The 14,765-nt window shown below is 44.1% G+C and overlaps 1 long non-coding RNA gene and 1 pseudogene across 1 annotated transcript; one reads left to right on the top strand and one right to left on the bottom strand.

Moving 5' to 3' along the window:
* Nucleotides 1-725: 725 nt before the first annotated feature.
* Nucleotides 726-3,377, bottom strand: LOC127913008 (uncharacterized). Its single transcript, XR_008084356.1, has 3 exons — nucleotides 3,258-3,377; nucleotides 2,621-2,676; nucleotides 726-737 (listed from the first exon to the last, which is right to left on the bottom strand). It is a non-coding gene; the product is annotated as an uncharacterized LOC127913008 (long non-coding RNA).
* A 9,226-nt stretch (nucleotides 3,378-12,603) lies between these two features.
* Nucleotides 12,604-13,943, top strand: LOC127913033 (C-C chemokine receptor type 8-like; annotated as a pseudogene).
* Nucleotides 13,944-14,765: the final 822 nt, after the last annotated feature.

Raw genomic sequence — 14,765 nt, 5'->3', positions numbered from 1 at the left:
TCCACTATGAAGGGTCGATTTACCTTCCCTCCTCTTCTGAACCTCTCCTTTCCACTATGAAGGGTCGATTTGCCTTCCCTCCTCCTCTTCTGAACCTCTCCTTTCCACTATGAAGGGTCGATTTACCTTCCCTCCTCTTCTGAACCTCTCCTTTCCACTATGAAGGGTCGATTTACCTTCCCTCCTCCTCTTCTGAACCTCTCCTTTCCACTATGAAGGGTCGATTTACCTTCCCTCCTCTTCTGAACCTCTCCTTTCCACTATGAAGGGTCGATTTACCTTCCCTCCTCCTCTTCTGAACCTCTCCTTTCCACTATGAAGGGTCGATTTGCCTTCCCTCCTCCTCTTCTGAACCTCTCCTTTCCACTATGAAGGGTCGATTTACCTTCCCTCCTCCTTCTCTTCTGAACCTCTCCTTTCCACTATGAAGGGTCGATTTGCCTTCCCTCCTCCTCCTCTTCTGAACCTCTCCTTTCCACTATGAAGGGTCGATTTGCCTTCCCTCCTCCTTCTCTTCTGAACCTCTCCTTTCCACTATGAAGGGTCGATTTGCCTTCCCTCCTCCTCCTCTTCTGAACCTCTCCTTTCCACTATGAAGGGTCGATTTGCCTTCCCTCCTCCTTCTCTTCTGAACCTCTCCTTTCCACTATGAAGGGTCGATTTACCTTCCCTCCTCCTCTTCTGAACCTCTCCTTTCCACTATGAAGGGTCGATTTACCTTCCCTCCTCTTCTGAACCTCTCCTTTCCACTATGAAGGGTCGATTTGCCTTCCCTCCTCCTCTTCTGAACCTCTCCTTTCCACTATGAAGGGTCGATTTGCCTTCCCTCCTCCTCCTCTTCTGAACCTCTCCTTTCCACTATGAAGGGTCGATTTGCCTTCCCTCCTCCTCTTCTGAACCTCTCCTTTCCACTATGAAGGGTCGATTTGCCTTCCCTCCTCCTCCTCTTCTGAACCTCTCCTTTCCACTATGAAGGGTCGATTTGCCTTCCCTCCTTCTCTTCTGAACCTCTCCTTTCCACTATGAAGGGTCGATTTGCCTTCCCTCCTCCTCCTCTTCTGAACCTCTCCTTTCCACTATGAAGGGTCGATTTGCCTTCCCTCCTCCTCCTCTTCTGAACCTCTCCTTTCCACTATGAAGGGTCGATTTGCCTTCCCTCCTTCTCTTCTGAACCTCTCCTTTCCACTATGAAGGGTCGATTTACCTTCCCTCCTCCTTCTCTTCTGAACCTCTCCTTTCCACTATGAAGGGTCGATTTGCCTTCCCTCCTCGTCCTCTTCTGAACCTCTCCTTTCCACTATGAAGGGTCGATTTGCCTTCCCTCCTTCTCTTCTGAACCTCTCCTTTCCACTATGAAGGGTCGATTTGCCTTCCCTCCCCCTTCTTCTGAACCTCTCCTTTCGCTGAAGGGTCATTTGCCTCCCTCCCCCTCCTCTTCTGAACCTCTCCTTTCCACTATGAAGGGAAATTTGATTTCCCTTCCTCCTCTTCTGAACCTCTCCTTTCCACTGAAGGGTGATTTGCCTTCCCCCCTCCTCCTCTTCTGAACCTCTCCTTTCCACTATGAAGGTCATTTACCTTCCCTCCTCGACTTCTGAACCTCTCCTTTCTACTATGAAGGGTCATTTGCCTTCCCTCCTCCTCCTCTTCTGAACCTCTCCTTTCCACTATGAAGGGCAATTTGCCTTCCTCCTCCTCTTCCTGAACCTCTCCTTTCCACTATGAACATAGGGTCGATTTGCCTTCCCTCCTCCTCCTCTTCTGAACCTCTCCTTTCCACTATGAAGGGTCGATTTACCTTCCCTCCTCCTCCTCTTCTGAACCTCTCCTTTCCACTATGAAGGGTCGATTTACCTTCCCTCCTCCTTCTCTTCTGAACCTCTCCTTTCCACTATGAAGGGTCGATTTACCTTCCCTCGTCTTCTGAACCTCCCCTTTCCACTATGAAGGGTCGATTTACCTTCCTCGTCTTCTGAACCTCCCCTTTCCACTATGAAGGGTCGAAACCTTCCCTCCTTCTCTTCTGAACCTCTTTTCCACTATGAAGGGTCGATTTACCTTCCCTCCTCCTCTTCTGAACCTCTCCTTTCCACTATGAAGGATCGATTTGCCTTCCCTCCTCGTCTTCTGAACCTCTCCTTTCCACTATGAAGGATCGATTTGCCTTCCCTCCTCCTCCTCTTCTGAACCTCTCCTTTCCACTATGAAGGATCGATTTGCCTTCCCTCCTCCTCCTCTTCTGAACCTCTCCTTTCCACTATGAAGGATCGATTTGCCTTCCCTCCTCCTCCTCTTCTGAACCTCTCCTTTCCACTATGAAGGGTCGATTTACCTTCCCTCCTCCTCTTCTGAACCTCTCCTTTCCACTATGAAGGATCATTTGCCTTCCCTCCTCGTCTTCTGAACCTCTCCTTTCCACTATGAAGGATCGATTTGCCTTCCCTCATTTACCTCTTTGAACCTCTCCTTTCCACTATGAAGGATCGATTTGCCTTCCCTCCTCGTCTTCTGAACCTCTCCTTTCTACTATGAAGGGTCGATTTGCCTTCCCTCCTCGTCTTCTGAACCTCTCCTTTCTACTATGAAGGATCGATTTGCCTTCCCTCCTCGTCTTCTGAACCTCTCCTTTCCACTATGAAGGGTCGATTTACCTTCCCTCCTCCTCCTCTTCTGAACCTCTCCTTTCCACTATGAAGGGTCGATTTACCTTCCCTCCTCCTCTTCTGAACCTCTCCTTTCCACTATGAAGGGTCGATTTGCCTTCCCTCCTCCTCTTCTGAACCTCTCCTTTCCACTATGAAGGGTCGATTTGCCTTCCCTCCTCCTCTTCTGAACCTCTCCTTTCCACTATGAAGGGTCGATTTGCCTTCCCTCCTCGTCTTCTGAACCGCTCCTTTCTACTATGAAGGGTTGATTTGCCTTCCCCCTCCTCATCTGTGAACCTCTCCTTTCCACTATGAAGGATTTTGCCTTCCCTCCTCGTCTTCTGAACCGCTCCTTTCTACTATGAAGGGTCGATTTGCCTTCCCTCCTCCTCCTCTTCTGAACCTCTCCTTTCCACTATGAAGGATCGATTTGCCTTCCCTCCTCGTCTTCTGAACCTCTCCTTTCTACTATGAAGGGTCGATTTGCCTTCCCTCCTCCTCCTCTTCTGAACCTCTCCACTATGAAGGGTCGATTTGCCTTCCCTCGTCTTCTGAACCTCTCCTTTCCACTATGAGGGTCGATTTACCTTCCCTCCTCCTCCTCTTCTGAACCTCTCCTTTCCACTATGAAGGGTCGATTTGCCTTCCCTCCTCGTCTTCTGAACCTCTCCTTTCTACTATGAAGGGTCGATTTGCCTTCCCTCCTCCTCCTCTTCTGAACCTCTCCTTTCCACTATGAAGGGTCGATTTGCCTTCCCTCCTCCTCTTCTGAACCTCTCCTTTCCACTATGAAGGGTCGATTTACCTTCCCTCCCCCTCCTCTTCTGAACCTCTCCTTTCCACTATGAAGGGTCGATTTGCCTTCCCTCCCTCTCTTCTGAACTTCTCCTTTCCACTTTGAAGGGCACTTTCTTTTCTTGGCTGGCTCATTCTCCTCCCCCTCGGTTGTGCCGCTACAGGGCTGGAAAATAAAAAAAGAAATATTGATTTCTACATTATATGGCACGAAAAGCTCACTGAGATGATACACTAACTGTATGACAGAGGTGCTTATAGGACTTGTCATAAAAACAGAATGTCATTTACAGACACAAACGCACACACAGACACACACAGACACAGACACACACAAACAGACACAGACACACACAGACACACACAGAGAGTAATGCATGGGAGGATGCTACTGTTGCCTGACCTGTTGATTTAGCTAATATTAGCTAGCTACATAGTTGACACTGCAGCTTGCTAGTTTATCTTGTGGCAACCTAATGTGATGGCTCGTTAGCTATCACCACACACATCTGATTAATCTGTTCACTCTTTATGCCAATGACAAGGTGGCTAGTTAGCCATCAAACTTTTTCTGTCCGATTCTGGGTTAGCCAAAGCTAGCTACCTAGCCATATGATGCACAATTTCAATGGCAGAATTAACGTAAACTCACCCCATTCCGTGCAAATATGCGCAACCGCAACATTCAAACGAGGAAAAGAAGAAAACTAATGGGACTGTAGGGACTGTGTTGACTTCAAAATCGGGGGTGTGAACTAGGTTTCTATTCAAGCATTGATCGACATGGTAATGGCTCTATAGTATTGGAGAAAAGTTGAAAAAAACTGCCCCTTCGTTACATCGTGACGTGTCATGTCGTAACGTACAGCACGCATAAAGCAACTATATCTGTCTTACAATCTCTCTCCACCAGGTGTAGCACTTCTCTCATCCTTTAAAAACAAGAAATGGACAGTGACGGTGGTAAGGGGGGGAAACCTAGTCATTTTTTGCGTCATCATTGAATGCGATCATCATTCTCAAAGCCGCTGTTAACTTCTAAGATTACTTTCGAAATTCGACACAAACCTTCAAATAGGTATTTACATTTTTAGAGGTGATAAGGTGATAAGTTGGACAGATAAGAAATGTATACATATTTACATTAAATACACTAATGCATTATGTGGGTTGAATGCTGTAACAACACAGAATAAAACCATTAGTAAAAGTCCCATGAAGGTAGTGACTGCCCATTACTGCTGATCACTTATTAACTTTCATTTATTCACATGACTTCATTTTAATAAAATATTGGTTTTATTTTATTTTAATAACTTTTATGATGGTTGAATATCAACTAATTAGATGATGTATTTTCAGGCTTGCAAAAACAACTAGTTTCTATTCCTCTAGATCCTGTTTTCTCTCATTCTCCATGTCTTGCTCTGCACAGACCGGACAAGTTTTAGGTGGGGTGCAATGGATTATGGTCATTGTAGTTAATTACCACATTTTCTGCACTAAACGATGTAGAATATTGGCATGTTGGAAACTACAACTTCATGCTTGATCTGATGAATCTACAGAAACTGCACAGCATACTCTCACACACACACACAAAAAAAATGGAATTCAAGTAATTGAACCAACTTTGGTCAATCAGTTGTTTAAAAAACTAAAAATAACCGACATTTTGGTTAATCACTCAGCACAATTAACGATAAATATTTCAACCCCCTACAAATATCGTCAATTTATTATAATCCACATAAGAAATCACACAAAACTTGCTGTAGCCTGCACGCAGTCTACATAGGCTATTTGTACTGACACCCAGTAGACCTGCAGTCTAAATTATTGTATAGCTATAAATGAATAGCCTATATGTCTCAAACACTGCTTCCAGCTGCCCCCTTGGTGTCGATTGTAAATATTAAATACATATTCAAATTATTTTCCTCCTGCGAGGAAATGTTTCATGTTAAGATCCAACATCTGTACATATAAGTAGGAGTGTGAATCATTTGTTTTTGTTGTAAAACCAGGCTGGCTGACATACTGACATTTTTATACCATTGTGTGTCGTCAAGCCCTCCACGTGTCAATATTTTCCCACCTAAATGTAAATATGTTGTGGGCTGTGGTACACAGTGTAAATGCTAATTTGTTACATGATGTGCTACACTTATATCTCCTGATTTAACTGCAGTTATGCTGTTTTGGTGCTATTTGACATTTTAGTACATTTAAGATTAAGCAATACATGTTCATATGCTTTCATGTATTTTATGATAGACAAGTGTCCGTCTTTCCAATCCTTTCAAGTAACAGTCTACACACCCGTGTACAGTCTTCACATTGTTTTTCTGCCTTAAAATGAAAGATGGAAAATCTGGACTATCCAAATAAAGTGTGACCCTTAGCGGTAGCACCTTTGGCTGCATTTACACCTGTGGATCATTTTTAACGAGATTCTTACCAGCCTTCCATATCTCTTAGGGCAGTGGTCACCAACCTTCCATATCTCTTAGGGCAGTGGTCACCAACCTTCCATATCTCTTAGGGCAGTGGTCACCAATCTTCCATATCTCTTAGGGCAGTGGTCACCAGCCTTCCATATCTCTTAGGGCAGTGGTCACCAACCTTCCATATCTCTTAGGGCAGTGGTCACCAACCTTCCATATCTCTTAGGGCAGTGGTCACCAGCCTTCCATATATCTTAGGGCAGTGGTCACCAACCTTCCATATCTCTTAGGGCAGTGGTCACCAACCTTCCATATCTCTTAGGGCAGTGGTCACCAACCTTCCATATCTCTTAGGGCAGTGGTCACCAACCTTCCATATCTCTTAGGGCAGTGGTCACCAACCTTCCATATCTCTTAGGGCAGTGGTCACCAACCTTCCATATCTCTTAGGGCAGTGGTCACCTTCCATATCTCTTAGGGCAGTGGTCACCAACCTTCCATATCTCTTAGGGCAGTGGTCACCAGCCTTCCATATCTCTTAGGGCAGTGGTCACCAGCCTTCCATATCTCTTAGGGCAGTGGTCACCAACCTTCCATATCTCTTAGGGCAGTGGTCACCAACCTTCCATATCTCTTAGGGCAGTGGTCACCAACCTTCCATATCTCTTAGGGCAGTGGTCACCAACCTTCCATATCTCTTAGGGCAGTGGTCACCAGCCTTCCATATCTCTTAGGGCAGTGGTCACCAACCTTCCATATCTCTTAGGGCAGTGGTCACCAACCTTCCATATCTCTTAGGGCAGTGGTCACCAACCTTCCATATCTCTTAGGGCAGTGGTCACCAACCTTCCATATCTCTTAGGGCAGTGGTCACCAACCTTCCATATCTCTTAGGGCAGTGGTCACCAACCTTCCATATCTCTTAGGGCAGTGGTCACCAACCTTCCATATATCTTAGGGCAGTGGTCACCAGCCTTCCATATCTCTTAGGGCAGTGGTCACCAACCTTTTCTGATTTTTTATTAATGTAAAAAAAAAAATGTAAGCCTATGCAACATTAACCAATTAAAAACAGTACTGTAGCAATGAGGTTTATGCAGCAAGCTATAGGCCCAAACAATATCACTGAATACTGGCTTTGCTTGAATTTACCTGCCAATGCATTGTTGTTCGGGACATTAAAAAAAAATATATTTCAAAATTTGAGGTAGGCTATATGATCACACCGGTAATAAATCCATTGTTGTATTACATGTGAGGCACAGCTGAGTGAGCATACATTTAAATAATTAGCTGTTTATTTTACTGGGCTGGTGGTGCCTGCATCTGATGGTCCGTCTCAGCGTAGGGAGAGAGCAGCAGACTGAGGGGTCAGTCTCAGCAGAGGGAGAGAGCAGCAGACTGAGGGGTCAGTCTCAGCAGAGGGAGAGAGCAGCAGACTGAGGGGTCAGTCTCAGCGGAGGGAGAGAGCAGCAGACTGAGGGTCAGTCTCAGCGTAGGGAGAGAGCAGCAGACCGAGGGTCCGTCTCAGCAGAGGGAGAGAGCAGCAGACCGAGGGTCCGTCTCAGCAGAGGGAGAGAGCAGCAGACTGTGGGTCCGTCTCAGCGTAGGGAGAGAGCAGCAGACTGAGGGTCCGTCTCAGCAGAGGGAGAGAGCAGCAGACTGAGGGTCCGTCTCAGCGTAGGGAGAGAGCAGCAGACTGAGGGTCCGTCTCAGCAGAGGGAGAGAGCAGCAGACTGAGGGTCCGTCTCAGCAGAGGGAGAGAGCAGCAGACTGAGGGTCCGTCTCAGCAGAGGGAGAGAGCAGCAGACTGAGGGTCCGTCTCAGCAGAGGGAGAGAGCAGCAGACTGAGGGTCCGTCTCTCAACGTCCCTCTGCTCTCTCTTTCCTCCACAGACTGACCAAAAAGGGACACCGTCTTCCAGCTGATGGCAAAGAAATAGACTAGAAATGCCTTGGAGATCGACGATCGTGATCGACTGGTTGGGGACCATTTGTCTTAGGGCACCACATATATCCTTTGTTTTTGTCACAGTTGCTCTCTGCACACCCTCTGCACACATTGCTCTCTGCACACAGTTGCACTCTGCACACATTTGCTCTCTGCACACATTTGCTCTCTGCACACATTTGCTCTCTGCACACAGTTGCTCTCTGCACACAGTTGCTCTCTGCACACAGTTGCTCTCTGCACACAGTTGCTCTCTGCACACAGTTGCTCTCTGCACACAGTTGCTCTCTGCACACAGTTGCTCTCTGCACACAGTTGCTCTCTGCACACAGTTGCTCTCTGCACACAGTTGCTCTCTGCACACAGTTGCTCTCTGCACACATTGCTCTCTGCACACAGTTGCTCTCTGCACACCCTCTGCACACATCGACACCCTCGAAGAATCATTACCCATCACAAAAGCCGTGGCCCTTGCAGGGCAAGGGAAACAACTACTTCAAGGTCTCAGAGCGAGTGACGTCACCGATTGAAAAGCTATTACCGCGCACGCCGCTAACTAGCTAGCCATTGCACACCGGTTACATTCATCCCCCTTTTGACCTCCTCCTTTTCCGCAACAACCAGTGATCTGGGTCAACAGCATCAATGTAACAGTACAGCTTCCATCCCTCTCCTCACCCTCTCCTCACCCTTACCTGGGCTCGACCCAGGGACCCTCTGCACACATCGATGACAGCCGCCCTCGAAGCATCGTTCCCCATCGCTCCACAAAAGCCGCAACCCTTGCAGAGCAAGAGAAACAACTACTTCAAGGTCTCAGAGCGATTGATGTCTAGGTCCAAAAGGCTCCTTAACAGCTTCTACCCTCAAGCCATAAGACTGCTGAACAATTAATAAAATGGCCTCCCAGACTATTTACATTGACACCCCCCCCCCTCACCCCCTCTGTTTTTACTCTGCTGCTACTTGCTGTTGATTATCTATGCATAGTCACTTTACCCCTACCTACATGTACATATTACCTCGACTAACCTGTTTATTATATATGCATAGTCACTTTACCCCTACCTACATGTACATATTACCTCAACTAACCTGTTTATTATCTATGCATAGTCACTTTACCCCTACCTACATGTACATATTACCTCAACTAACCTGTTTATTATCTATGCATAGTCACTTTACCCCTACCTACATGTACATATTACCTCAACTAACCTGTTTATTATCTATGCATAGTCACTTTACCCCTACCTACATGTACATATTACCTCAACTAACCTGTTTATTATCTATGCATAGTCACTTTACCCCTACCTACATGTACATATTACCTCGACTAACCTGTTTATTATCTATGCATAGTCACTTTACCCCTACCTACATGTACATATTACCTCAACTAACCTGTTTATTATCTATGCATAGTCACTTTACCCCTACCTACATGTACATATTACCTCAACTAACCTGTTTATTATCTATGCATAGTCACTTTACCCCTACCTACATGTACATATTACCTCAACTAACCTGTTTATTATCTATGCATAGTCACTTTACCCCTACCTACATGTACATATTACCTCGACTAACCTGTTTATTATCTATGCATAGTCACTTTACCCCTACCTAGATGTAGAAATTACCTCGACTAACCTGTTTATTATCTATGCATAGTTACTTTATCCCTACCTACATGTACATATTACCTCAACTAACCTGTTTATTATCTATGCATAGTCACTTTACCCCTACCTACATGTACATATTACCTCAACTAACCTGTTTATTATCTATGCATCGTCACTTTATCCCTACCTACATGTACATATTACCTCAACTAACCTGTTTATTATCTATGCATAGTTACTTTACCCCTACCTACATGTACATATTACCTCGACTAACCTGTTTATTATCTATGCATAGTCACTTTACCCCTACCTACATGTACATATTACCTCAACTAACCTGTTTATTATCTATGCATAGTCACTTTACCCCTACCTACATGTACATATTACCTCAACTAACCTGTTTATTATCTATGCATAGTTACTTTACCCCTACCTACATGTACATATTACCTCAACTAACCTGTTTATTATCTATGCATAGTTACTTTACCCCTACCTACATGTACATATTACCTCGACTAACCTGTTTATTATCTATGCATAGTTACTTTACCCCTACCTACATGTACATATTACCTCGACTAACCTGTTTATTATCTATGCATAGTTACTTTACCCCTACCTACATGTACATATTACCTCAACTAACCTGTTTATTATCTATGCATAGTTACTTTACCCCTACCTACATGTACATATTACCTCGACTAACCTGTTTATTATCTATGCATAGTCACTTTACCCCTACCTACATGTACATATTACCTCAACTAACCTGTTTATTATCTATGCATAGTCACTTTACCCCTACCTACATGTACATATTACCTTGACTAACCTGTTTATTATCTATGCATCGTCACTTTACCCCTACCTACATGTACATATTACCTCAACTAACCTGATTATTATCTATGCATAGTCACTTTACCCCTACCTACATGTACATATTACCTCGACTAACCTGTTTATTATCTATGCATAGTCACTTTATCCCTACCTAGATGTAGAAATGACCTCGACTAACCTGTTTATTATCTATGCATAGTCACTTTATCCCTACCTAGATGTAGAAATTACCTCGACTAACCTGTACATTGACTCGGTATCGGTACCTCCTGTATATAGCCTCATTATTGTTCTTTTATTGTGTTCCTTTTTATTTTGTTCATTTCGTAAATATTTTCTGAACTCTATTTTCTTAAAACTGCATTGTTGGTTAAGGGCTTGTAGTAAAGTAAGCATTCCCTGCATGTGACTTTTTAAAATATAATATTTCATTTGATTTGACACTTTTAAAGCTGCTATATCCTTTCGGTTTACAAGTTGGTCCCAGCGGCATACAGACATCAGTTCCGTAAATTTACGAAAGACAGAATCGCTAAGATATGTTTGCAAGGGAACAAGCATGTATTTTTGATCAGTGGTGTGGTTCTCAAGAGGTCAAGGACCTTAAATAAATTCATACTTCTCGAGCAGTTCAAGATTTGCCTTCACGAATAGAGTGCTACCTACATTTATGAGCACAAGGATCTTACTCTCAAGAAAGCGACAGATCTGGGAGGTGAGTTTGTGTTGAGTTGACACATAAAACTACCTTCACAAACAAAGCAACCAGTAGTTATCCCTACGCATAAATCATTTCAGAGAAGTCCCCTCATACTGCGAGGTTTCAGTCCATATTTCCAGTGCCCAAAGATAGATTGTCAGAAAACTGGTGTTTCGTATCCACTCGTGTATCCACTAGTTTGTCATTTCTGCTGTGAGAAATGGTCTCTCAGTGTCCTAAGTTGAAGGAGAAAAAAAATCACTAAAGAAATGAACTTTTTGGCCTAAATTAAAAACGACAGTTTTGGGTCAAATCCAATATAACACAACATGGAGTGAAACCCTCTGTATTTTCAAGTATTGTGGTGGCAGCATCCTGTTATGGGTATGCTTGTCACTGGCACGAACTGGGGAGTTTGTCAGGATCAACATAAATATGAAAGGAGCAAACCCCAGGTAAAGAGCTGGAAAAGCCGTGTGGTCTTCTGAAAACCGGGTTGAGTGTTCCTGAATGGTCCAGTGTCAGTCCTGACATAAATCTGCTTAAAAGTAGTGATCCTGAATGGTCCAGTGTCAGTCCTGACATAAATCTGCTTGAAAGTAGTGTTCCTGAATGGCCCAGTGTCAGTCCTGACATAAATCTGCTTGAAAGTAGTGATCCTGAATGGCCCAGTGTCAGTCCTTACATAAATCTGCTTGAAAGTAGTGATCCTGAATGGCCCAGTGTCAGTCCTGACATAAATCTGCTTGAAAGTAGTGTTCCTGAATGGCCCAGTGTCAGTCCTGACATAAATCTGCTTGAAAGTAGTGTTCCTGAATGGCCCAGTGTCAGTCCTTACATAAATCTGCTTGAAAGTAGTGATCCTGAATGGCCCAGTGTCAGTCCTGACATAAATCTGCTTGAAAGTAGTGTTCCTGAATGGCCGAGTGTCAGTCCTGACATAAATCAGCTTGAAAGTAGTGTTCCTGAATGGTCCAGTGTCCGTCCTGACATAAATCAGCTTGAAAGTATTGCTGTCCATCAATTGTTCCCAACCAAATTTACAAGAGGTTGAGCAATTTTTACAAAAACAATGGATAGGCCTATATGTTGTGCAAGGTTGATAGAATCTTATTCAAAATGATTCACAGCTGTAATGACTGCCTAAGGTGCTTACACCAAGTGTTAACTCTGGTGTGTGGAGACACTCAGTCATGACTTTTTATTAATTTAGAAAATGTTATATAATTTTTATTTTACTTTGAAAAGGTGGAGTATGTTGTATAGATCACGATGAAAAAAATCAAATTGAACCCTTTTTTAGATTTACATTTAAGAGAGCAAAATGTGAAGGGATCTTTCAATACATTTCCTGGTTTCCCAGAAATCCTTTATGGATGACTCAGGATTTCCCTTCTGATTCTGGGAATCCTCCAACTGGGATTTTGGGAAAACCAGGGGATTTATTGAAAGTACCCGGAATTTTGCAACCCCATTAGCGACTGTACATTTGATCACGGGGATTGTTCTACCAGCTGTTGGTTTCTGTTAAACATTGCTGTTTTCAAATAAACACTGCTCCTGACTTTGAAAATATGGACGGTGTGGAACTTACTGCTTCCATTCAAGCCTGCATGTTTGAAAAAAATGGAGAAAGCATATCATGTTTAATTCATTATAATATATACCATTTAACAGGTACTTTTATCCAAAGCGACTTACAATCATGCGTGGGGACATTTTTTGACGTGTTGGGGTCGTCCCAGGAATCAAACCTACCTATCCTGCTGTTGCAAGTTCCATACGGAGCTACAGAGGACCTGTTCACTGTACGTTTTATATATCTGATCCTACAGTTAGTTTAAACGTTTTGGGGGAGATTGTACAATGTGTGACAGAATGTGAACATGAGGATGGAATAGAAATATTAAATCTAAAAGGCCAGGTGACAAAGGTCTGATTCAGACCCTGCTGACTACTCTGTACAGTCCAAACACACACACACACACACCTCTCCTGACAAAGCAACTCTTCCCTTTACTTGCTGCAAACAAACACTCCAGCCAAAAGTTTTGTTTAAGTCAGTTAAAATTATTGTTTTCCTCTCTCAATTTCTGATGATTTAAATAAGCTGTTTACTGTAAGAGCTGGCAATGTTTTGACAGGTTTTGAGTAAACAAACTCAGCAATGGAAATACCAAATTAACTCCTCGGCAACAGAGGGCTACCAGGAGGACAGCTCGGAGAACGATGCTCCAGAGTTCTGTGACAGGGAAATTACCCATGACTTCGAGGTCAAACTCTTAATCTACTACTTGCTGACCTTCACGCGGAGAGTGATGGGCAACAATTTGGTCTTCTACATCTTCTGCAAGTTGGAGAAACTCAACACAGTGGGCAACATCTTCCGAATTCAACCTGTTAATGTCGGACCTGGTCTTCATGTCTAGTCTGCCATTCTGGGCTGTGTCCCACCACATGTCCAGCTGGGTCTTTGGCCGGGCCTGGTGTAAGATCGTGGGCAGCAATTACTTTCTGGGTTTCTACAGCTCCATCTTGTTCCTGACTCTCATATGACCTTTGACCGGTACCTGGCTCTACACCAGGCCGTGCACCAGGCTTTGCCTAAGGAGCCTGAGGAGCTTATGCCCTGGTCTCGTTCGCCACTGTGTGAGGCATCAGCCTCCTGGCGAGCATAAAGCCGTTTATACTCTATGACCAGGCAGAGTATTACTCCCAGGGGTTGATGTGTGAGGAGGTCGCCTTGGAAGGGATCAACTTTAAGGTGTTGGAGATGTTGGGGCCTTACCTCCAGTTAGGCTTGTTTTTCATATATCCTCTCATTGTTGTTGTTTTTTACTGCTACTTTAGGATCGCCATGACGGTCATCTCTTCCAGGACTGTGAGACTCATATTTGTCATGCTGGACACCTAATAATGTTGTGGTGCCAGGCACACCGGTTTGTGTCAAGAACTGCAACGCTGACGAGTTTTTCATGCTCAACAGTTTTGGCAAGTAGTTCAGTTTCCGCATGGCTGGAGATGTGGTTGGTCATTAAGTGCACGCTTCAATCCTTATCTGGGGCGGCAGGGTAGCCTAGTGGTTAGAGTGTTGGACTAATAACCAGAAGGTTGCCAGTTCAAACCCCTGAGCTGACAATCTGTCGTTCTGCCCCTGATCCACTGTTCCTAGGCCGTCATTGAAAATAAAAATGTGTTCTTAATGAACTGTCTTGCCTGGTAAAATAAATATAAATAAAAATCTCTGAAGTTCAGCGCTATAGCGATGTTCCCGTGGTTACGGAGACGCTGCATTCACAGTAAACGCTGCATATCTTTTCTCAAATTGGAAGTTGCCTTTAAATTTCCAAGCGGGCTCAGCGATACGGATTGAATCGATCCCTGAAATCTGCAAAAAGAGAAATTGGTCTCCAGTGTTTGTCTATGTAGAGAGATATCCAGCCACAATCTAAAGATTTAATATCCAAGATGGCGTAGCAGTGAAGACGTGTTTGTTTTGTCCTCTCGTGTATTTTGTATTTTTTGTAAATATTATTTCAATTTATTTCATCTCGAATCCCACCGTATCTTCTCGCTGTGCAATCTGGTTTCCGAGCCGGTCACGAGTGTACCTCAGCCACGCTAAAGGTACTAAACGATATCATAACCGGCATCGATGAAAGACAGTACTATGCAGCAGTCTTCATCGACCTGGCCAAGGCTTTCGACTCTGTCAACCACCATATTCTTATCGACA

The sequence above is a fragment of the Oncorhynchus keta genome, chromosome 28 (genome assembly GCF_023373465.1).
Source record: "Oncorhynchus keta strain PuntledgeMale-10-30-2019 chromosome 28, Oket_V2, whole genome shotgun sequence".
Taxonomy (NCBI): domain Eukaryota; kingdom Metazoa; phylum Chordata; class Actinopteri; order Salmoniformes; family Salmonidae; genus Oncorhynchus; species Oncorhynchus keta.
Note: the sequence above shows the minus strand (reverse complement) of the source record. Positions and strands in the feature narration are given on the sequence as shown.